Source organism: Phyllobates terribilis, unplaced genomic scaffold (assembly GCF_046119375.1).
Source record: "Phyllobates terribilis strain yellow unplaced genomic scaffold, ASM4611937v1 Scaffold_13__5_contigs__length_258822181, whole genome shotgun sequence".
Classification (NCBI taxonomy): Eukaryota; Metazoa; Chordata; class Amphibia; order Anura; family Dendrobatidae; genus Phyllobates; species Phyllobates terribilis.
Genome location: NW_027362773.1, coordinates 127,736,211 through 127,760,728, shown reverse-complemented (window position 1 = coordinate 127,760,728; position 24,518 = coordinate 127,736,211).

Sequence of the window (24,518 nt, the reverse complement as noted above, 5' to 3'; positions counted from 1 at the left end):
CGAACAGTTATCGAACATAACCTCGAACAGCCGAATTTTTCTCAAATCGTTCGTGTTCGCCGAACGGCTCGAACACCGCCCAAAACAGCTCGAATTTGAGATTGGCGAACAGTTCGAGTAGAACAACGCTCATCTCTAGTCCTCGGTAGTTCCATTGGCTCTTGTACTTTCTGCTACCCATGCGGGTTCCAGTACTGTCAGCTGGTTCTCGGAAGTGTCTTTGGCACGGGTACTCCCTCCTGCCCAGCCTGGTTCCAGCACGCCAACTGTTTCCGAGTAGTGTCAACGTCACTTTGCCTCCAATACGTTGTCCTGTCGTGTTGCAGTCCGGTTAGCCGACTCTATGGTGCCTGCAGTTTAGGTGACTCCTATGTGGGCTGCAGGATCTGGTAATGAAGGCTGGTTCCATAGTGCCAATAGGATAAGCACCCCCTGTAGTACTGTGAGTTTTGGTAACTCCAGCCGGCTCGCGGCCTTGCTACTTTTTTTTTCATGTGTACCATCTGCTACCCATCCCGGTTCCAGTACCATCAGCTGATTCTCGGCAGTGCCTTTGGCTTAGGTGCCTCCTTCTCGGTATCCGAGTTCCACCAACGTCTGCTGGTCCTTCGTAGTGCTTTCTGGCACAGGTACCTCCTGCTTAGTAACCGGGTTCCAGTACCGTCAGCTGGTCTTCGGTAGTTCCATTGGCTCTTGTACTTTCTGCTACCCATCCGGGTTCCAGTACCGTCAGCTGGTTCTCGGCATTGCCTTTGGCTTAGGTGCCTCCATCTCGGTATCCGAGTTCCACCAACGTCTGCTGGTCCTTGGTAGTGCTTTCTGGCACAGGTACCTCCTGCTTAGTAACCGGGTTCCAGTACCGTCAGCTGGTCCTCGGTAGTTCCATTGGCTCTTGTACTTTCTGCTACCCATCCGGGTTCCACTACCGTCAGCTGGTTCTTGGCAGTGTCTTTGGCATGGGTACTCCCTCCTGCCCAGCCTGGTTCCAGCACGCCAACTGTTTCCGGGTAGTGTCAACGTCACTTTGCCTCCAATACGTTGTCCTGTCATGTTGCGGTCGGGTTAGCCGACTTTATGGTGCCAGCAGTTTAGGTGACTCCTATGTGGGCTGCGGGATCTGGTAATGAAGGTTGGTTCCATAGTGCCAATAGGACAAGCACCCACTGTAGGACTGTGGGTTTCGGTAAGTCCGGCCGGCTCACGGCCTTGCTACTTTTTTTTTCTTGTGTACCTTCTGCTACCCATCCGGGTTCCAGTACCATCAGCTGGTTCTCAGCAGTGCTTTTGCTTAGGTGCCTCCTTCTGTGTTTCAAAATATTTTTATTGAAAAAGTTTTTAAAGTAGCCAGGGGATGGGAAGGAGTAGGGTACATAAATTAAAAAGGGAGGGAAGGGGAGGGAGAGGGGGGGAAAGGAAAACAAACAATCTACATATTGTAGACAAAAAGGTTTACAAATCACTGTATTGTACAATATAGTATAGTTTCAAATACAAACAGAAAATAGATAAGTACTCTATTAATGAGTCTAGACATAAAATCTATGAAGACATAAACTTTAGGTTTATTAAAGAAATACATTAAAGGTGTCTAAAAAAATAAAAATAAAAAAGATTCATAAAAAATTTAGATTTTAATTGAGCTAAAGGAAGTTCTGTAAGGTGCCTCCTTCTGGGTATCCGAGTTCCACCAACGTCTGCTGGTCCTTGGTAGTGCTTTCTGGTACAGGTACCTCCTGCTTAGTAACCTGGTTCCAGTACCATCAGCTGGTCCTCGGTAGTTCCATTGGCTCTTATACTTTCCGCTACCCATCCGGGTTCCAATACCGCCAGCTGGTCCTCGGCAGTGCCTTTGGCTTAGGTGCCTCCTTCTCGGTATCCGAGTTCCACCAATGTCTGCTGGTCCTTGGTAGTGCTTTCTGGCACAGGTACCTCCTGCTTAGTAACCAGGTTCCAGTACCGTCAGCTGGTCCTCGGTAGTTCCATTGGCTCTTGTACTTTCTGCTACCCATCCGGGTTCCCGTACCGTCAGCTTGTTCTCGGCAGTGCCTTTGGCTTAGGTGCCTCCTTCTTGGTATCCGAGTTCCACCAACGTCTGCTGGTCCTTGGTAGTGCTTTCTGGCACAGGTACCTCCTGCTTAGTAACCGGGTTCCAGTATCATCAGCTGGTTCTTGGTAGTTCCATTGGCTCTTGTACCTTCTGTACCCATCCGGGTTCCAGTACTGTCAGCTTGTTCTCGGAAGTTCCTCAGCCTTCTTGTACCTTCTGCTACATTTCCAAATTCAAGCTTTTTGAAATGGTTTTTGGTAATCACTCTGGATCTCCCTGACGACGACCCTGAAGACGATGACCCTGAAGACCACCCCGAAGAAGACAAGGACCCCGAAGATGACGACCCTGAAGACAACGACCCTGAAGACCACCCCGAGGGCGACGACCCTGAAGTTGACGACCCTGAAGACCACCCCGAAGAAGACAAGAACCCTGAAGACGACGACCCTGAAGACCACCCCAAAGAAGACGAGGACCCCGAAGACAACGACCCTGTAGACGACGACCCTGAAGACCACCCCGAAGAAGACGAGGACCCCGAAGACAACGACCCTGAAGACGACGACCCTGAAGACCACCCCGAAGAAGACTAGGACCCCGAAGACGACGACCCTGAAGACGATAACCCTGAAGACCACCCTGAAGAAGACCAAGAAGATGACCCTGAAGAAGATGACCAAGAGGACAAAGAACAAGAAGACAACCACCAAGATACAGAAGAACAAGAGACAGAAAACCAAGAAGCTGAAGAACAAGAAGCTGCAGAACAAAAAGCAGAAGAGCATTAAGCATAAGACTAAAAATCAGAGCAAAAGATATTATGTAAATTATAAGCAGAAGAAGACTAAGCAGTGTATGGGGGTGAGTCCATTCCTCCTCGTGGTGCCCCTGGAAAAGACCTGCTGCTGCAGGTCAAACTGAACGCGGACAAATCCTGTTGTAAATCTTTTGTGACAGGCAGAACGGAAGGTGTAATCTTCAAACTTTTAGGGATAACAACTACAGGAATGCCTGTCACAAATAAGAATATGATGACGAAGAAAAATATGAAGAAGATGAACAAGTAGAATATGAAGAAGAATAATAGTTGAATAAGAAGAATATGAAGAATGTAAAAAAAAGAATAATAGGAAGAAGGTGAAGAAGAAGAAGATGAATAAGGTGAAGAAGAAGTTGATGAAAAAGATTCTGCTGCTGAGGATGATGAAGGAGAAAGTGTGGGAGAAGTAAAAAAGAAGGCGAAGAGCATGGAAGTAGTGAAACATAAATATCTGACAAAATATAAAAAAGCTTAACATAGTCAATATCTTTGTAACTCTGAACGGCTTAAAAAAAAATTTTTTCCTGCTATTCCATTTGTTTGGGCTTAACCTCTATGCCTTTAATGTCTCCCCCACCTCCCCCAATACATTTTACATTATTCTTAGTTGTTTTCCTTCATGTAGAATTAACCTCCAAGGAAAGAAAGGGTTTATTTTCATTCCGATATTTGTGTCCCATTGACTTGCATTGGTTTCCAGTATCGGAATTGGAGATATCCGATATTTTTTGGGTATCGGTCCGTTCCAATCCGATCTGATATTTCACGATATCGGAAGGTATCACTCAACACTAGTTAGTATATAAATATTTTTAAAGAACACATTTTTCTTCTTCACACATACAGGTATGAAACATTTTTCAAGCAGATAAAACACCTCATATCAAACATTTTCAATCAAATACAGTGAAATTTACAACCGAATGTCCTTTCCACTGGTAAGGTGCAATTTGAGCAACATGAGGGACCCGTCCGAAAACCCTCAACGTAGGCCCTGGGCGTGGCTGCAGGGCATAGGTTATCCAGGTGTTGGACCACGTCTTTGGCCACGCTAAACGGGTTTTTGTTCTGAGGTCAGTCTTGTTGTATAAAACCAATAAGGGGTACTTTAAGAAGTGCAAACTATTTACAATCTAAGTTTTTGGCTACTCACAGTCCTCAGCCTGTCAGTTTTTGGTACCCTTACTGGGTAATTAGGCACACAAAACTATTTAAACTTGCAGTGTCTCTGCTATACCCTTCCGGGTAACTATATACAGTCTTCAAACTTTTTCTTTCAATGGAACAGTTCAACAGTGGTGCTCCCTCTGGGGAAACACCTGATTTCTTCAGTCTGACCCAGCCGGGTCATCAGCCTCGCACTGCGGGGGCATGTCCTTTCTCTCCTTCACCACTCTGTACACTTGGAGGGCATACCACTCGCGCTCTCCCGTGTGCTGGGTAAAGGTAACACGGTCACCGGGGTAGAGGTCTCGGCCGGGATGCCCCTGTTGGAGATGGGGCTCGACGTCCCACCGATTTACAAAGACGTCCCGATCCGTCTGCGGCTCTCTGACGAAACCCCACCCGGCGTCCATGTCGAATTTCACTACTATCCCCTCCAGACGGGGACTGGGTGTAGTTGATCTTGCCTTGGGGGCCCGGGCTTTGGCCATCATGTTCCGGGCCTCCATCTGCTCCCACCGCACCTGCCTGTCGTGACGCTGCTTCTCCAGCTGCAGCATCTCCCGTCTGCAGTACTCCTCCCTACTGAGGGCCTGGGTCTGGGTCTCCCATAGGAACCCCATGAGGTCCCCCTCCCGGTTTTCCCACCGAAACTCCTCTCCTCCTTGGCAGTTAACTGGGGGGCAGGTGTGGGAGTCAGGGGGAGTCCCTGCTGTTTTGGCGGACCTGTCATAGACGGGGCTTCCGTACACCCACTCAGGTGCGGGAGTGGCTGCCTCTGGTAGGGGGCCCAGGAGCAGGTCAGCAGAGCAGGCGCCCGGGATCGGAGGCTCTGCCAGGGGGCCCAGGAGCAGGTCAGCACTCTCAGCGCCCGGGACAGGGAGACTCCTCTTACCTGCTCCCGCGGCCGCGCCTGTGCCGTTCTCTGCCTCCTGGCTCTGTTCAGGCTCCTCCGGGGCTGGGGCGCTGCTGGTGGAATGCAGCGCTGGCTGCTGCTGGGTCACAATCTTCCCCAGCAGCTCCTCCTTCCAGCTGGCGATGGCATCCTGCTGGGCCCTCTCCATCCTCCGGCCTAGCTCCTGGATCTCGGCATGGAGGAATTCGGTATCCTCCAGGGATAGTTTAGCCATTGCCTCATCCAGGGTGAGAGGCATTTCTGGTTGCTGCAGGCCATGGATGAGAGCTTGCTCCAGACTCTCCTCCATGTTGCCTGCCAGGTGTGGTCTGTCTAGACAGCTGGAGACTCCGCCCTGTCTCCCAGATTTCTTCTCTCCTCTCCCCTTTCCGAGGCGGTTCCATGGCAACTTGCTGTCGGCGACACCTAGGGCCGGCCCCCCCAGCTTGATGGACACATTTAGATACTGCTGCTCGGGGCGGGCCCCAATTTTGGCGCCATTCTGGAACCCGGCCAACGATGAGAGGCGGTTTCTTGTTGTCTTTGGTCTCGCACATAATGGCGCCCATTCTTCTGGGGCGGGCGCCACATTCAGTATCAAACACAGTCTCTAGGTGCACAATACCCGGTGTTAACGGGTGGGTTCATATCCTCTTCGTGACACCAAAGTTGATGCGCCCCCTAGACCGTGGGGTACTCAGTGCCAGGTCGGTCGTTGCTAGGGGAGATGTCACAGTGGTGGCGACCCGGTCCGTGACCCAGGGCGGTCAGGAAAAAGCGGTTATTTACAGGGGATTATTAGTTCTTTTATACAGTTCGTGACGCCACCTGTGGTATGCGGCCAAAAGGAGCCACTGCTGCGGAGCAGGTCCTCTGGAGCTGGTGTGAATGTAGCAGAGTTGGTTTAGCTCTCCACAGGTAGAGCTTAGCTCCAGGGCAGTATAGATGTTGTTGTAATGGTGTAGTGCAGAGGATGGCGGAGATAATGATCACAGAGACTGTAAGGTGCAGTCCTCAGGGTTTACTCACGGTTTCTTAGACTTCCAGTTACCAGTACTAGAGTAACTTCCGACGGCGTCCTGTGCTTGCTCAGGGAGGGGTTCAGCAAACTCCCAGGTCTCTCCGGAGTACGTAATGGGACCCCCTTCTGTGTGTTCCTTCTGGCCGTCTCCCTGCACCTCACACCCAGTGTCTCAGGTCAGTGGCCACGGACCTTGCTGGGTGACGTCTTCTCTGTCCCCTGGGTCCTCTAGGGCCACCTTTCTGGTGATTAGATGTGACTTGTGGCTGCAGTACCTGAAATACTGCAGCCGCCGGTTTCCTAGTTGAGGCTTAAAGAACTTTGCTAGTTTAGGGGCCGGTCCCCTCTGTGCGACCTGACCCCTCCACCTCCTGGTAGATTCGGGCGTACAGGTGGCCTCCAGTACTACCCGTATCCCTGGGGTCCCTTCCACATTCCTGCAGCCTTCCTCCTGCTCCTCTCTCTCTCTTCAGTCTTGGGCCTCTCTGGCTAGGCCCTCCTTCTGAGCAGAGCTCCTACAGAGCTCCTGCTCCCTCTACTTCTCCTCTCAGACTGCTCTGACTTCATATTCAACTCCCAAGATGGCTTCGCTATATATACTATCCCTAACAAGTTCTCCCCTTGATCTTCTTCCTCCACCCACACCCACTACATGGTTCCCCCTCACTTTGGTTCCCCCCACTCCAGCCAGGGACAGGGCTCAGCAGGGATGCGACACATCTTGCCCCTCCTGCTGGTCTAGAGTAGTGTAGTGTTGGATGCAGGTGTTAGGGTCCCTGGCAGTACTCCTTCCTTACCTGAGTGTGAGATACCACACCTCTGGGTTAGATGCAATACCTCTGTGGCGACTGAACCTGCAGGGGCACCACATTTATCCAACTCCTGACTACCAAGAGTTACTCGAGTCTCAACAAAGTGTCCCTTTTTCCCACAAAAAAAACATTCGCCTTTTTTCTTACGAATCTCCGGGGAGATGTATGATGTAGAGACACCCCATAACTGCATAGGTTCCTCCACCTCTACCTGTAGTGGTTCACCCCCCAACCGCTCCCCAGCCATAGGTACACAAACCTGACAAGAAGGCCCCCGGAGAAGGAGGTCGCACCTGTCTATCCCGAAGGCGCTGATCCAGATGTATGGCCAAAGACATGGCAGACTCCAATGACAGGGGTATCATATACAGCCAAGGCATCTTTCAACCTTTCCATTAGCCCCTCACAAAATTGACTTTTAAGAGCTGAGTCATTCCATTTGGAATCCGTTGCCCATCTACGGAATTCCGAACTGTATGTTTCCACTGACCGAATCCCCTGCTGAAGGCGACGCAGCTTAGACTCAGCCACGGCGACTTGCTCCGGGTCATCATAGATGAGGGTAAGAGCTCCAAAAAAACCCTCCACAGATTGGAGACAAACCGAATCCTGCGGTAATGAAAACGCCCACGACTGAGGATCTCCCTGAAAGAGAAAGATCACAATGCCAACCCGTTGCTGCTCATTACCGAAGGAGTAGGGACGAAGCTTGAAATACAATTTGCATGGCTCTTTAAACACAAAAAACCTGACCCTACCTCCTGAAAACCTGTCTGGGAGGGCAACCTTGGGTTCAGGCTGGACAGACCTACCTGCAGAGACCCCCACATTGGCGGCCTGTAACCACTGACACTGCTGCTGAACCTCACAGCGGAGGTCATTCACCTCCAGAGACAGACGGTGGAACTGCTCTGCTAGCTCTGCAATTGATCCCATACTAAAGGAAGTAAGGAAAAAAAAGGTGCATGCCCAAAAACACACACAGAAAAAAAACAAAATATCAATCTTGTGTCGTTTTTTTTTTCCAAAACCTGCTTGGCTGGTTATAATGTCACGCCAGGTGTGAGTGCAACACAAAGAGTCACGCCAGTTGTGAGTGCAATACAGAGGGGAAAGGGAGCCCAGACACTAGGGAAAGGGAGAAGAGGTGACCTCCAAATCTGGACTAGCGTCGCCCTGTCTCCCCCTAACGTCTCTATACAGCCTCTGCAGCTGTCACCGATCACGTGCCTCGCCCTACTATCCCTGGCGTAAGCCTAAAGCTGTGGGAGGAAGGAGATGAACACTAGTCAACTCCGTTAGCACTCTAAAGACAAAAGGGGAAGACAACACAGGGAAATAATAACTTAGCTTTAGAAGAATTCCAACAGGGCACACGGCCTCAAGACTCCAGAGAGGACGTGATGCTGCTTCTGCCAAGTTCCAAGTAGAATTGAGTATAACCGGCGACGCCCACCTAGACACATGAGGTATATATACACCCAGACTAAAGGGAGGTAGTCGCTGGGTTCTAAACACAGCCTCCAATCTAGGCAGCTGTCTGCATTGCCAAACATGGAGACCTCCTGAAAACCACTGGAGGGCGACTGTCTGTCACCTCTGACACACCCGTGACATATGGCTTACAGCCAATGAAAACACAAAAGTCATTATCTCAGCTAATTAAAATAATTAACAAAAAACACCTGCAAAGGCTTTGTAAGCGTTTAAAAAGGTCCCTTAGTCTGTTTCAGTAGGCTCCACAATCATGAGGAAGACTGCTGACTTGACAGATGTCCAGAAGACAGTCATTGACACACTCCATGAGGTCCCGGAGTTCAAATTTTCATTTGGAAATCAACGTCCCACCGTCTGGATGAAGAGTGGAGAGGCACACAATCCAAGCTGCTTGAGGTCTAGTGTGAAGTTTCCACAATCAGTGATGGTTTGGAGAGCTATGTCATCTGCTGGTGTAGGTCCACTGTGCTTTATCAAGACCAAAGTCAGCTCAGCCGTCTACCAGGAAATTTTAGAGCACTTCAAGCTTCCCTCTGCCGACAAGCTTTTTGGAGATGGAAATTTCATTCTCCAGCAGGACTTGGCACCTGTCCACACAGCCAAAAGTACCAATACCTGGTTTAAAAACAACAGTATCACTGTGCTTGATTGGCCAGCAAACTCACCTGACCTCAACCCCATAGAGAATCTATGGGGTATTGTCAAGAGGAAGGTGAGAGACACCAGATCCAACAATGCAGACGAGCTGAAGGCTGCTATCAAAGCAACCTGGGCTTCCATAACACCTCAGCAGTGCCACAGGCTGATCGCCTCCATGCCACGCCGCATTGATGCAGTAATTGATGCAAAAGGATCCCCAAAGAAGCATTGAGTGCATTTACTGAACAAACATTTCAGTAGGCCAACATTTCGGATTTTAAAAACAGTGGACCTACACAGCATTTTTCAAGCTGTTGTTATAAAGTATTCTAATTTACTGAGATAATGACTTTTGTGTTTTCATTGGCTGTAAGCCATAATCATCAACATTAACAGAAATTAACACTTGAAATAGATCACTCTGTTTGTAATGACTCTATATAATATATGAGTTTCACTTTTTGTATTGTAGAACTGAAATAAATTAACTTTTTGAAGATATTCTAATTTAGTTAGATGCACTTGTATATGTGCTCATCCATGGAATGTGGACTGTTTTACCCTGTTCCTGCCCCCAAAGACAATAACCGCACTGTGTGTATAATGTCATGCGATTTTATATGTAATGTATTAGGGTAATGTACAGTTTATAAGTCTTGTAAGTATTAATGTATAATGTGAGTAGTATAAAAAATAAAGGAATTTTCTGTGTTTGTGTGTGTTTATTGATTTTTACTTACAGGGTTAGTAATTAGGGTGTCTTACTGACGTTTCTCCATTACTAACACCAGGGCTTGGTGTCAGCTACTAACATCAACCCCTAATTCCATTACGCCAATTGCCATCGCACCCGGGCAATTGGGAAGAGCTAAGAACTGGTGCATATAATGTGATGTGCCAGTTCTGTGGTGGCTATGGGCTGGTACTTTTAGGCTTGGAAAGGCCCAATAACCATGGACTTTACCAGCATGATAATATCAGCACATAGCAGTCTTTTTTTACCTTAGCTGGTTATTAAAAATAGGTGGGACCCCACTTAAATTTTTAAATTATTGATTAGTGATGAACCAGCATGCTCGTCACTGCTCGGTATTCGCCCAAGCATCTCACCGCTCGTCATAATCAGCGCTCCTCAAGTAATTTCGGGATGCACGAATAGCAGCTTGGGTCCCTGCCCTGCATGTTTGGCGCTTTTTAGACAGCCAATAAACATGCAGGGATTGCTTGCCACGCACTGTAATGCCATAGCCATGTTAGTTGTGGCATTACAGTGATTGGCTGGCTGCATAGCTCCATGGGGTCTATATAAGACCGGGTGGCCCTATGCTCGTGACACTCTAACCCGGAAACAGGCAGAGTAGGGAGAGATGCTACTGAGCTAGGGAGAGAATTGGTGGTTTATTAGTTATGTATAGGTATTCCAAAGCAAGATTTATATCCATCTGAGCTAAAAGTTCTTCTGAGGACTAATCCAGCTGCATATATATTAATCCGGCTAGCAGGAGTTAGGCAGGCAAGGATTGTGGCAGTGTATACAGCACAATAGGGTCCATTGCACGTTCTGTCTGCTGTTGCTGCTGCTACATATATCCATATAGCCCTACATATCCAGGCTATTTTTTTTCTTGCTCTTAATCCTGATTATTTGCTTAAAAAGTAATCCAGAGTACACCATTTTACTGCTCCATTTATTTATGCTTGTTAGCAGAATACAGCCAGATTTTTTTGATTATATTCACATTACTGTATTGTGGAAGCAGAGAAACTTTTCCATGATCCCATATTACTGCGGTAATAATACAGACATTTTGTGAAACGTGCAAAATATTACACTCCATTTAAATTCAGCCAGCTGTGTTTTGTTGAACCTATTCACACTTGGTCGCTTACAAATACTATATTACTAGGTGACTGACTGAAACTGTGGCCATCAGACGTGATCCCATATTAGTGCCGTAATAATACAGAAATTTTTGGGAGCGTGTCAGATATTATGCTCCATTTAAAGTATGCCAGTTGTGTGTTCAAACCTATGGACTGTAGAAGAGATTTATGTGACCAGAATGAACACTGATCTTTAGCTAATGATACGACCTAGCACCTGTCCCTATTGTAAATGCATCTAACAGTGTTATCGATAGGGAATAGAATAGATTTTATTTTGGCAGCACACAGTATACGGCAATAATACCAGGCTGGATCGGTGTAATACTCTATCCATACTGCGATACCTCAGCTGTAAATGAATTTCAGATAAAACAGGTAATATTCTAGAATATAGGATCTATTTGAATTGTCCTTCCCATTATTAAAGAGTGGGACTCCTATACTGTTATTCCGTATATGCAGAAATTTCAAGGGCTGGCAAAAATTGGGACGCACTCCAATACACATCTGAAGAGACGTAAAAAAAGAAATGAATAAAATATAAAACACAGCAGGATCTTTAGTATAAAAACCAGACTTGCCAATGTAACCTCAATGTAATTACATTGTACAGCTCTTGCTCCTTCTCCCCCTCCTTTTCGGCCTCCATCTCCGAAATTACTAAATCAGTCACAAGCTGGAAGCACTACAGCACTGCCTCGGCCAAGCGGCAACAGGCTGTGCTGAAGATAATATGCTTATGCTTAGGTGACAAACCGCACACCACTGCAGAGTTGTTGAATGCTGTAATGGAGCAGGCAAATCTGTGGCTCTCGCCGCTGAACATACACCCAGGCATGGTTGTGAGTGACATTGGCTGGAATCTGGTCGCGGAGAAATGACAGCCGGAGAAAATATGGTTTCCCTCTATGCCAGTCCTTTCATTCAATCTAAAGAATAAGGTTGGGTTAAATATAACTCTCACCGAGAAGCAGCCCTGGCTAAGAAAAGTCTATGTGAAGGTTCCTGGACACTGTATGGATGCTTTTTTATTGCAGATTGGCTCCAGCAATCTATAAGACTTAAGAAGATCTGGCATCTTGGCAAAGCCAAATTCTGTTCTTCCTCTGATATCTAACAAACAGGTCATGCTGGAGAACCTTGCACCTACTGCCATTCAGTGTCTTCAGATCCTTTGTGAGAAATTAAAGTTTCGGCAGCCACTCAGTCTACCAAATAAAATTCCTGAGAAGGAAATTGTGGATGGCTTTACTTCTGGTACTGTGTGCTAATACCAAACCATGGTGTGCCTTAATTGACTATAAATATTCCAGGCTGGTTGGAGTCAAACTGATTCCCACAGAAAAGTACCAGCAGCAAGCTAAGGAGATGGTGGCCTCTATCATCATCACAACCTGCAAGGTTTGCATTATGAACTCTCCTGAAGGAGAAGCCTAAATGTCACGCACGGTGTGGGAAAGAATAAGTGCACCATTAAGGGAAGAGGGAGAGGAAGCCCAAACACTAGGTAAAAGAGAAGTGGAGACCCCTAGGCAGATCTAATATCACCCTGCCTACCCTACCATCCCTAAATAGGTTCTACACCATTAGCCGAGCAGGAGCCTAATCCATGGATGACCATAGAGCTTGGCCCTAGATAGGGAGGGAAAGGTGTGAGCACTGGTCAGGCCCCTCTATAAACTAAACACAACAAGGTAGACAAAAAAAGGGGATAAAGTTAGCTTGAGAAGACACCAGAGGAGTAACGCCAACTGTCCTCCAAGGGCACCAGAGAAGAAGTTAGTCGACTGCTAATGCTCCAAGCCTGCACAACGGTACATAGAAGTATCACCGGCGATTCCCTGGAGCAAACTGAGTGCTGAGTGTTTTTAGCACCCAGGCAAGGGTGTGTCAATCAGTAGCAGGAGGGAGGTCGCCTCTGGCTCCTAAAGGAAGAAGGATTTCAGATGGCATCTGTAATGCCAAGTGCAGTGAGCTTCTACAGCCAGATGCAGAGCAACTGTCTATTACACCTGACACACCCATGACAGTACCCCCCCCCCCCTTCTACGAGTAACCTCTGGTCACTCAGGACCAAGTTTCTCAGGAAAAGAGGTGTGGAATGCATGAACCAACCTAGGGGCTGAAACCCACATCCTTTCCTCTGGAACATAACCCTTCCAGTGCACCAAATACTGTAAGAAACTACACTGGAGGCAAGAATCTACAATTCTTAAAATCTGAAACTCCAAATTACCATCAACCACCATGATTAGGAGTGGCGGTAGGGGAGAGGACTCAAGAGGTTCTACATATTTCTTCAGCAGAGACCTGTGAAAGACACATCTTAAGGGCTTAAGGTAGCTCAAGACAAAACTTTGCTGGGTTAATGACGGCAGTTATTTTATAGGGACTAATAAATCTAGATCCCAGCTTCCATGAAGGAACCTTCAACTTGATATTCCTGGTAAACAACCACACAAAGTCATTCACGCTCAGGTCCGAACCTGGCAAGCGTTTCCTGTCAGCCATACGTTTGTACCTGTCTCCCATGATCTTCAAATTACTCAGAACCCCACCGCCAAACTGACGAGAGTGATGAAGCAAAATGTTCCTCCTCAGGAACTTCAGAAGCCCCTCCCTCACTAAAAGTACCAAACTGTGGATGGAAACTGTATGCACCAAAGAATGGTGACCTGTCGGTAGATTCTTGGCGATGATTATTAATAGCAAATTCTGCCAATGATAAGTAAGATGCCCAATCTTCCTGGTTTTCGGAGACAAAACACCTGAGGTAAGTCTCCAGATTCTGGTTAATGCGCTCGGTCTACCCATTCGACTGAAGGTGGAAGGCAGAGGAAAAGGACAGTTGTACCCCCAGTCGAGAACAGAACGCTTTCCAAAACTTGGAAACAAACTGGGTCCCATGATCTGACACCACATTGGAGGGAACCTCGTGAAGCTTCATGATCTCAATTATAAACACCTGAGCAAGAGTCTTGGCATTCGGAAGTGTCAGTAATGCAACAAAGTGAACCATTTTACTGAACCTATCTGCAACCTCCAAAACCACAGTCTTGCCTGTAGATACAGGTAGGTCAGTAATAAAATCCATGGACAAGTGTGTCCATGGCCTGCTAGGAATAGGTAGCAGAAGAAGAGTATCAGACGGATGGGTATGCAATACTTTGGTAAGTATGCAAATACTACAAGCAGACACGTGTTCAATCACATCCTGATGCAACCCCAGCCACTAAAAACAACGAGAAAGGAGGTCCATAGTTGCCTTACCACCTGGATGACCCACAAGCACAGAGTTGTGATGTTCCCTAATTACTTTGCGGCACAGAATAGATGGTACAAATAACCTTCCTGAAGGGCAGGAGGCAGGGGCGTCCGCCTGAGCCTCCAACACCTCACCCTCCAGTTCAGGGTACAATGCCGAAATGACTTCCCCCTTCTGCAAAATCGGGGTAGGGTTCTCATGGTCACCACCAGGGAAGCTTTGGGACAAAGTATCAGCCTTGACGTTTTTGACCCATGGACGGACAGTGACAACAAAATTGAACCTAGTAAAATACAGGGACCATCTAGCTTGCCTAGGGTTGAGACGTTTAGCCTATTGAAGATATGACATGTTCTTATGGTCTGTGATAACAATAATAGGATGAACATTCCCCTCCAACCAATGTTTCCATTCTTCAAATGCCAATTTAATAGCCAACATTTCCCTATTACCCACATCATAATTTCTCTCAGCTGAAGATAATTTCTTAGAAAAGAAAGCGCATGGACACCATTTACCAGGGGACGGACCCTGAGACAACACAGCCCCAACCCCCACCTCCAACACATCAACTTCCACAATAAAGGATTGGGAAACATCGGGTTGACTGAGTATAGGTGCAGTGGCAAAACAGCTCTTTAGGAAGGAAAAAGTCTGAAGGGCGACAGCCGACCATTTAGAAAGATCAGATCCCTTCCTTGTCATGTCAGTAAGGGGTTTTACAATTACCGAATAATTTTGGATACATTTCCGGTAAAAATTAGTAAAGCCCAGAAACGCTGTAGAGCCTTCAGGTTCTCGGGACGGTCCCAATCAAGGACAGCATGGATTTTCTCTGGATCCATCCGAAAACCCGAAGATAACAAAAGGTACTCCAAAAACTGCACCTCCTGGACGGCGAAAACACACTTTTCCAGTTTGGCATATAGTTTGTTATCCCATTAATATCTGAAGCACCTGTTTAACATGCCCTGATGTGTCTCAAAATCAGGTGAGTAAACCAAAATATCATCCAGATAGACCACCACAAACCTGCCCACCAAATGATGGAAAATATCATAAAAGAAATGTTGGAACATCGCAGGTGCATTGGACAAACCGAACGGCATAACCACGCTCTCGAACCAGTATTAGTTCACAATTAACCCCTTTACAACCCAAGGTGGTTTGCACGTTAATAACCAGGCCAATTTTTACAATTCTGACCACTGTCAGTTTATGAGGTAATTACTCTGGAACGCTTCAACGGATCCTCCTGTTTCTGAGGTTTTTTTTCGTTACATATTGTACTTCATGATTGTGGTAAAATTTCTTCGATATCACTTGCGTTTATTTGTGAAAAAAATGGAAATTTGGCGAAAATTTTGAAAATTTTGCAATTTTCAAAATTTTTATTTTTATGCCCATAAATCAGAGAGATACACTGCCGTTCAAAAGTTTGGGGTCATTTACAAATTTGATTATTTTTGAAAGAAAAACACATTTTTTTTCAATGAAGCTAACATGAAATGAATCAGAAATACACTCTATACATTGTTTATGTGGTAAATGACTATTCTAGCTGCAAACGTCTTGTTTTTATTGCAATATCTACATAGGTGTATAGAGGCCCATTTCCAACAACCACCACTCCAGTGTTTTAATGGTACATTGTGTTTGCTAACTGTGTAAGAAGGCTAATGGATGTTTAGAAAACCCTAGAAAACCCTTGCACAAGTATGTTAGCCCAGCTGAAAACGGTTTGGCTGATTTGAGAAGCAATAAAATTGACCTTCCTTTGAGCTAGTTGAGAATCTGGAGCATTACATTTGTTTGTTCTATGAAACTCTCAAAATGGCCAGAAAAAGAGAACTTTCATGTGAAACTTGACAGTCTTTTCTTGTTCTTAGAAATGAAGGCTATTCCATGTGAGAAATTGCCAAGAAACTGAAGATTTCCTACAACAGTGTGTACTACTCCCTTCAGAGGAAAGCACAAACAGGCTCTAACCAGAGTAGAAAAAGAAGTGGGAGGCCCTGCTGCACAACTGAGCAACAAGATAAGTATATTAGAGTCTCTAATTTGAGAAATCGACGCCTCACAGCTCCTCAACTGGCAGCTTCATTAGATAGTACACACAAAACACCAGTATCAACGCCTACAATGAAGAGGTGACTCCAGGATGCTGGCCTTCAGGGCAAAGTGGCAAAGAAAAAGCCATATCTGAGACTGGCTAATAAAAAGAAAAGATTAATATGGGCAAAAGAACACAGACATTGGACAGAGGAAGATTGGAAAAAAAGTTTTATGGACAGACGAATCAAATTTTGAGGTGTTTGGATCACACAGAAGAACATTTGTGAGATGCAGAACAACTGAAAAGATGCTGGAAGAGTGCCTGACGCCATCTGTCAAGCATGGTGGAGGTAATGTGATGGTCTGGGGTTGCTTTGGTGCTGGTAAAGTGGGAGATTTGTACAAGGTAAATGGGATTTCGAATAAGGAAGGCTATCACTCCATTTTGCAACGCCATGCCATACCCTGTGGACAGTGCTTGATTGGAGCCAATTTTATCCTACAACAGGACAATGACCCAAAGCACACCTCCAAATTATGCATGAACTATTTAGGGAAGAAGCAGGCAGCTGGTATTCTGTCTGTAATGGAGTGGCCAGCGCAGTCACCAGATCTCAACCCCATTGAGTTGTTGTGGGAGCAGCTTGAACGTATGGTACGCAAAAAGTGCCCATCAAGCCAATCCAACTTGTGGAGGGGCTTCAGGAAGCATGGGGTGAAATTTCTCAAGATTACCTCAGCAAATTAACAGCTAGAATGCCAAAGGTCTGAAATGCTGTAATTGTTGCAAAGGAAGCATTCTTTGACAAAAGAAAAGTTTGAAGGAGAAAATTATTCTTTCTAATAAAAATCATTATTTCTAACCTTGTCAATGTCTGGACTATATTTTCTAATCATTTTGCAACTCATTTGATAAATAAAAGTATGAGTTTTCATGGAAAACACAAAATTGTCTGGGTGACCCCAAACTTTTGACCGGTAGTGTATGTCACACAAAATGGTTAATGAATAATATTTCCCACATGTCTACTTTACATCAGCACAATTTTGGAACAATTTTTTTCTTTATTAGGGAGCTATAAGGGTTAAAAGTTGACTAGCGATTTCTCATTTTTACAAAAAATGTGACCCCATTTTAGAAACTAGACCCCTTAAGGAACTTATTTAGATGTGTGGTGAGCACTTTGAACCCCCAAGTGTTTTGCAAAAGTTTATGACGTAGAGCCAAAATCATTTTTTTTTCCACAAAAACAATCTTTTAGCTGCAATATTTTTATTTTGACAAGGGCACTAGGAGAAATTGGACACCAAAAGTTGTTCTCCAATTTCTCCTGAGTATGCTGATACCTCATATGTGGGGGAAAGCCATTGTTTGGGCGCACGGCAGGGCTCGGAAGGGAAGGAGTGCCAATTGACGTTTTCAATGTAAAACTTGCTGTAATTGACAGCGGACCCCATGTTGCGTTTGGAGAGCCCCTGATGTGCCTAAACAGTGGAAATCCCACACAAGTGACCCCATTTTGGAAACTAGACCCCTCAGGGAACTTATTTAGATGTGTGGTGAGCACTTTGAACCCCCAAGTGTTTTGCAAAGGTTTATAACGTAGAGCCGTGAAAAAAAAACAACATTTTTTTTCCACAAAAACGATATTTTAGCCGCAATATTTTCCTTTTCACGATGGTACTAGGAGAAATTGGACACTAAAAGGTGTTGTGAAATTTCTCCTGAGTACGTAGATACCCCATTTATTGGAGAAAACTACTGTTTGGGCGCATGTCAGGGCTCGGAAGGGAAGGAGTGACGCTTTTGAACGCAGACTTTGATGGAATGGTCTGCGGGCGTCATGTCACGTTCTCAGAACCCCTGATGTGCCTAAACAGTGGAAATGCCCAACAAGTGCCCCCTTTTAGGAAACTAGACCTGCAATGAATTTATCTAGATGTGTGGTGAGCCCATTGAACCCCCAGGTGCTTCACAGAAAATTAGAATATTGACTTGTGAAAAAAAAACAAAAAACATTTTTTTCACAAAAATGCAAAAAAAAAAATTTTTCACAAGGGTGCCAGGAGAAATTGCACCCCATAAGTTGTTGTGCAATTTCTCCTGAGTACGCTGATACCCCACGTGTTGGAGAAAACTACTGTTTGGGCACATGTCAGGGCTCGGAAGGAAAGGAGTGACGCTTTTGAATGCAGACTTTGATGGAATGGTCTGCGGGCGTCATGTCATGTTCTCAGAGCCCCTGATGTGCCTAACAAGTGCCCCATTTTTGGTAGTGGTAGCTGATTTTTGAATTTTATAATGTAGTGTCATATGTCAGTTGTGTAGGACAACCTGACGAACACTACACAACTGACATATGACAACCTGACGAACACTACGTCAGCTGTGTAGTGTTCGTTAGGTTGTCATACGTCAGAAATTAATTTAATAGTCCATGGAAGTATGGTACCTTTTGAAGCAGTCTTTCATACACAGGCCAGGTTTGTCAGGGCAAGTGTCACATTGATAAATGGTGTCCTTGCGTATTCCCCTTTTATAACACACTCGGCACTTATTTTGTGACTTTCCTTTTTTTCCGCAGTGAGGGATCTCCCCTGGGAAATGCTGGCCTGGTACAATTCTCGGTCCTTCAGTTCCGGAAGTACTGGGGCCTGCCCCATCACCGCTGCCAAATATCAGGGCCTTGATAACTGTCTCCTGGAAGTGAAGATACAACGTAGATGTCTGGCCTGCACATTGTGACAGAAGGAAAGCGTTGCGCATTGCCATCGGTACAATGTGCACGGCCAGCTTCTTATACCATACCTTGGCCTTTCTCAAAGCACTGTACGGCTGGAGGACTTGATCAGAGAGATCAACTCCCCCCATGTACTTGTTGTACCCCACTACACAGTCTGGTTTGGCGAACTGTGTAGTGGAACCTCGTACAGTGCTGAGGGTGCTGCCATCACTATGTATGGTGGTCAAGAAAAGGACATCCCTTTTGTCCTTGTACTTGACCATCAGCAGGTGGTCGCTACATTGGGCTCTGCTCTCACCCCTTCTGAGCAGCTGCCTAATTAGCATCTTTGGGAGGCCCTTCTGATTCTTGCGGACAGTACCGCAGGCTGCGGTACGTCGCGCAGGGAGGGATTTGAAGAGCGGGATACTTGTATAAAAGTTATCCACGTAGATGTGATAACCTTTATACAGCAGTGGGTGCATCAAGTCCCACACAATTTTCCCACTCACTCCCAGGACAGGGGGGCATTCAGGGGGTTCAATCCGGGAGTCCTTCCCTTCATAAACTCTAAACTTGTGAGTGTATCCTGAGGTACTCTCACAAAGTTTATACAGCTTGATCCCGTACCTTGCCCTCTTACTGGGCAGGTACTGCCGGAATCCAAGCTGCCCCTTAAAAGCGATTAAGGACTCATCCACGGAGATGTCCCTTTGGGGCACGTACACTTCAGCAAACTTGTTGAAGTGTTCGATGACCGGCCGAACTCTGAAAAGACGATCAAAGTTCGGGTCATCGCGTGCAGGACACCTTGCATTATCTTGGTAATGCAAGAACTTGTGGATGGCCTGAAAGCGTCTCCGTATCATGACCATTCGGAACACTGGAGTGTTATACAAAACGTCAACACTCCAGTATTGCCGAAGCTCGGGCTTCTTCAGGATCCCCATAAGAATGACCAGGCCCCAAAACTTCATCATTTCTACTTTGTCTACAGGAGAGCAGTTAGAAAATGATGAAGAGGGGTTTTGTTCCAAAAATTGATGAGCGTATAAATTAGTTTGGCCCACCATGAGGTTTACAAAATCTTCAGAGAAAAAGACTTTGAAAAAGTCTAGTTCCGTGAGGCCGGTGGTGTCAAACTTGATTCCTGATTCCGCCACGAAATCAGGAATCAGTGGCTCATAATTTTCGGGGGGCGAGGTCCATATGGGATCAGTAGTGGGGAGTGGTGGATCATCTTTTCTCCTGCGACGACTGTGGGGCGGTCCAGCAGCACCTGAGGAAGAAGAGGAAGAGGAGGAAGAAGAGGAGGAGGAAGACAACGAGGAGTCGGAAAAACAAAGAAATGTGGGATCCTTGCCCTCGCTGTAAGTGTCGGAGGCAAGAATAGCGTATGCCTCCTCTGCTGAATAGCGAGTTTGGGATGAGCGGGACATTTTTTGTTATGTATGTGGTGCGTGTGTGTCAATACTTTATTTACAGTCATGGCCAAAAGTATTGAGAATGACACCAAAATTATATTTTCACATGATCTGCTGGCCTCTGGTTTTTATTAGTGTTTTTCTGATGTTTATATCACATACAGAAATATAATTGCAATCATATTATGAGTACCAATAGGTTATATTGACAGTTAGAATGAGTTATTGCAGCAAGTCAATATTTGCAGTGTTGCCCCTTCTTCTTCAAGACCTCTGTAATTCTCCCTGGCATGCTCTCAATCAACTTTTGGACCAAATCCTGACTGATAGCAGTCCATTCTTGCATAATCAATGCTTGCATTTTGCCAGAATTTGTTGGTTTTTGTTTGTCCACCCGTCTCTTGATGATTGACCACAAGTTCTCAATGGGATTAAGATCTGGGGAGTTTCCAGGCCATGGACCCAAAATCTCTATGTTTTGTTCCATGAGCCATTTAGTTATCACCTTTGCTTTATGGCAAGGTGCTCCATCATGCTGGAAAGGGCATTGTTGGGCGCCAAACTGCTCTTGGACGGTTGGGAGAAGTTGCTCTTGGAGGACATTCTGGTACCATTCTTTATTCATGGCTGTGTTTTTAGGCAAGACTGTGAGTGAGCCGATTCCCTTGGCTGAGAAGCAACCCCACACATGAATGGTTTCAGGATGCTTTACAGTTGGCATGAGACAAGACTGGTGGTAGCGCTCACCTCTTCTTCTCCAAATAAGCTGTTTTCCAGATGTCCCAAACAATCGAAAAGGGGATTCATCAGAGAAAATGACTTTGCCCCAGTCCTCAGCAGTCCACTCCCTGTACCTTTTGCAGAATATCAGTCGGTCCCTGATGTTTTTTCTGGAGAGAAGTGGCTTCTTTGCTGCCCTCCTTGAAACCAGCCCTTGCTCAAAGAGTCTCCGCCTCACAGTGCGTGCAGAAGCACTCACACCAGCCTGCTGCCATTCCTGAGCAAGCTCGGCACTGCTGGTAGTCCGATCCCGCAGCTGAAAAAGTTTTAAGATATGGTCCTGGTTCTTGCTGGTCTTTCTTGGGCGCCCTGGAGCCTTTTTGACAACAATGGAAGCTCTCTCCTTGAAGTTATTGATGATGCGATAGATTGTTGACTGAGGTGCAATCTTTGTAGCTGCGATACTCTGCCCTGTTAGGCCATTTTTGTGCAGTGCAATGATGGCTGCAAGTGTTTCTTTAGAGATAACCATGGCTAACTGAAGAGAAACAATGATACCAAGAACCAGCCTCCTTTTAAAGTGTCCAGTTGTAGCGCCGGCGTCCCTGCCCTCTGCTAGGCAGGGACGCTGTTCCCCTCACCTCTCTGCTCCGTGCCCGGCGTCCTCCTCCCGCTCTGCTGGCAGCGCGCGCTCCTTCCCGGCCACTGTGCTTAGGGCGCGCGCTCTCCCTCCCTCTTAAAGGGGCCGCGCGCGCCGTCCTAAGGAGTCCCCGGCCAATGGCCGGAGGACTTCACCATATATAAGGCACCTCCTCCAAAATGGAGGTGCCCGAGCAATGTTGTTGCACTGTTCACTACTCTGCTTCAGCCCTCAGGTCCCGTTGCCAGTTACCTGCCAGATACCTGCCAGATTCCTGCCAGCTTGCTGTCTTATTCCTGCCTGATATTCCGCTACCTGCCTGCTAGCCTGAGGTCCGACGGTCTGCCTTACAACTCCTGTCAGTCTGTCTAAGGACCAGCTTGCCCGCTCACCTGGGAGCGCACATCAGCTACCTGCCTGCTTGCCTGAGGTCCGACGGTCTGCCTTACAACTCCTGTCAGTCTGTCTAAGGACCAGCTTGCCCGCTCACCTGGGAGCGCACATCAGCTACCTGCCTGCTTGCCTGAGGTCCGACGGTCTGCCTTCCAACTCCTGTCAGTCTGTCTATGGACCAGCTTGCCCGCTCACCTGGGAGCGCACATCTGCTACCTGCCTGCTAGCCTACCTGGAGGCTCCGCCGTCACGTGCTGTGACCACCTGCCTGTCCAGTGACTCCTGCCCGCTCACCTGGGAGCGCTCATCTGCTGCCTGTCTGCTAGCCTACCTGGAGGCTCTGCCGTCACGTGCTGTGACCACCCGCCTATCCAGAGACTCTCGCCTGCTCACCTGGGAGCTCATGTCTACCATCAGCCGCCACAGGTCGTACCAACCCTTTACCCAGAGACTGCCCCGGTCACTTGCCGTGACCATCTGCCAGTTCATCCAGAGACTGCCCCGGTCACTTGCCGTGACCATCTGCCCGTTCATCCAGAGACTGCCCCGGTCACTTGCCGTGACCATCTGCCCGTTCATCCAGAGACTGCCCCGGTCACTTGCCGTGACCATCTGCCCGTTCATCCAGAGACTGCCCCGGTCACTTGCCGTGACCATCTGCCCGTTCATCCAGAGACTGCCCCGGTCACTTGCCGTGACCATCTGCCCGTTCATCCAGAGACTGCCCCGGTCACTTGCCGTGACCATCTGCCCGTTCATCCAGAGACTGCCCCAGTCACTTGCCGTGATCTCCTGCCCGTTCTTCCAGAGACTGTCCCGGTCACCTGCTGTGACTGCCTGCCTGGTCGCCACCCGCTCCCTTACAAGGACCGCCCCCTTGTATAGTAGCTCAGAGGTTCCGCCTCCCAGACCCGTTACACCAGTGATGTCATTCTTACTTAATCATGACTGATTGATCGCCAGCCCTATCCTCATCAACACCCACACCTGTGTTAATGGATCAATCACTAAAACGATGTTAGCTGCTCCTTTTAAGGCAGGACTGCAATGATGTTGAAATGTGTTTTGGGGGTTAAAGTTCATTTTCTGGGCAAATATTGACTTTGCAAGTACAGTAATTGCTGTTAAGCTGATCACTTTTTGACATTCAGGAGTATATGCAAATTGCCATTACAAAAAATGAAGCAGTAAACTTTGGAAAAATTACTATTTGTCTCATTCTCAATACTTTTGGCCATGACTGTAGAGTGTGTGTGTGTCAGTACTTTATTTAGAGTGTGTGGAAAAAGGAAGGTATGTGGTGCAAACAGCGAGCACGAGTGTCCATTGGTGAACTATGTCACCGATCAATACTCGGCGTCTGCTGGATGTGCGCACGGATGTGTGGGGAGTGGGAAGAGGGGAATTGGGGTGGATGAGGGGAGATCAGAGATGACTTATCAAAGTCCTCTCTGTTCTTCTTTCAGGACCGGGAGCCCAGAGCAGGAGCCCGGTACTGGTGACTGGGAGCCTGGAGCAGGAGCCCGGCGCTGGTGACCGGGAGCCTGGAGCAGGAGCCCGGCGCTGGTGACCGGGAGCCCGGAGCAGGAGCCTGGCGCTGGTGACCGGGAGCCCAAAGCAGGAGCCCGGCGCTGGTGACCGGGAGCCCGGAGCAGGAGACCGGCTGCCCGGAGCAGGAGACCGGGAGCCCAGAGCAGGAGACCGGTACTGGAGCTGGAGACCAGAACCGAGAGGATTAACAAGGACACTTAAGTGAGGGGGATTGGGGTGGGAAGGAGGGTAAAAAGATGGGGGAGTGGGGAGAGGGGGATTGGGGTGAATGAGGGGAGATCAGAGATGGACTTACCAAGGGGTCAGCAGGATCAGCAGCAGGACCGGAACAGGAGACGGAGCCCGGAGCAGGAGACTGGCGCTGGTGACCGGGAGTGGAGCTGGAGACTCGGACCAGAGCTGGAGACCGGGACCGGAGCTGGAGACCGCTGCAGGACGCAGAAAAAAAATGGTGATAAGTAGAGATGAGCGTTGTTCGCCTCGAACTGTTCGCCAATCTCAAATTCGAGCTGTTTTGGGCGGTGTTCGAGCCGTTCGGCGAACACGAACGATTTGAGAAAAATTCGGCTGTTCGAGGTTATGTTCGATAACTGTTCGTGTACGAAAATCATAACTGGATTTTTTCTCAGTAATGATGAAAATTAATGTTAATACGCAGTTTGAGTGTACAGCGGGGTGGGGGGAGGGGCAGGGGATGGATCTCTGCAGGAATAATGAAGATCTCCATTTTTTTTTCTCTTTCCCGCATTTACAGTGGGGAGGTGCAATCTGTCAGCCTATCAGCAGCGCACACACGGAGCGAAGTGCTTTTTTTCACACAAGCAAGGGCATGTGTCATTGGCAGTGTATGTCACATGTCCTTGCCCTATAAGACCAAGCCATTTTCCCCGTCGCCACCATTTTCTCACTGCTGCAGCTGCGTGTTAGACGGCACCGCTGTTGCTGTGTGCGCTATACCTTGT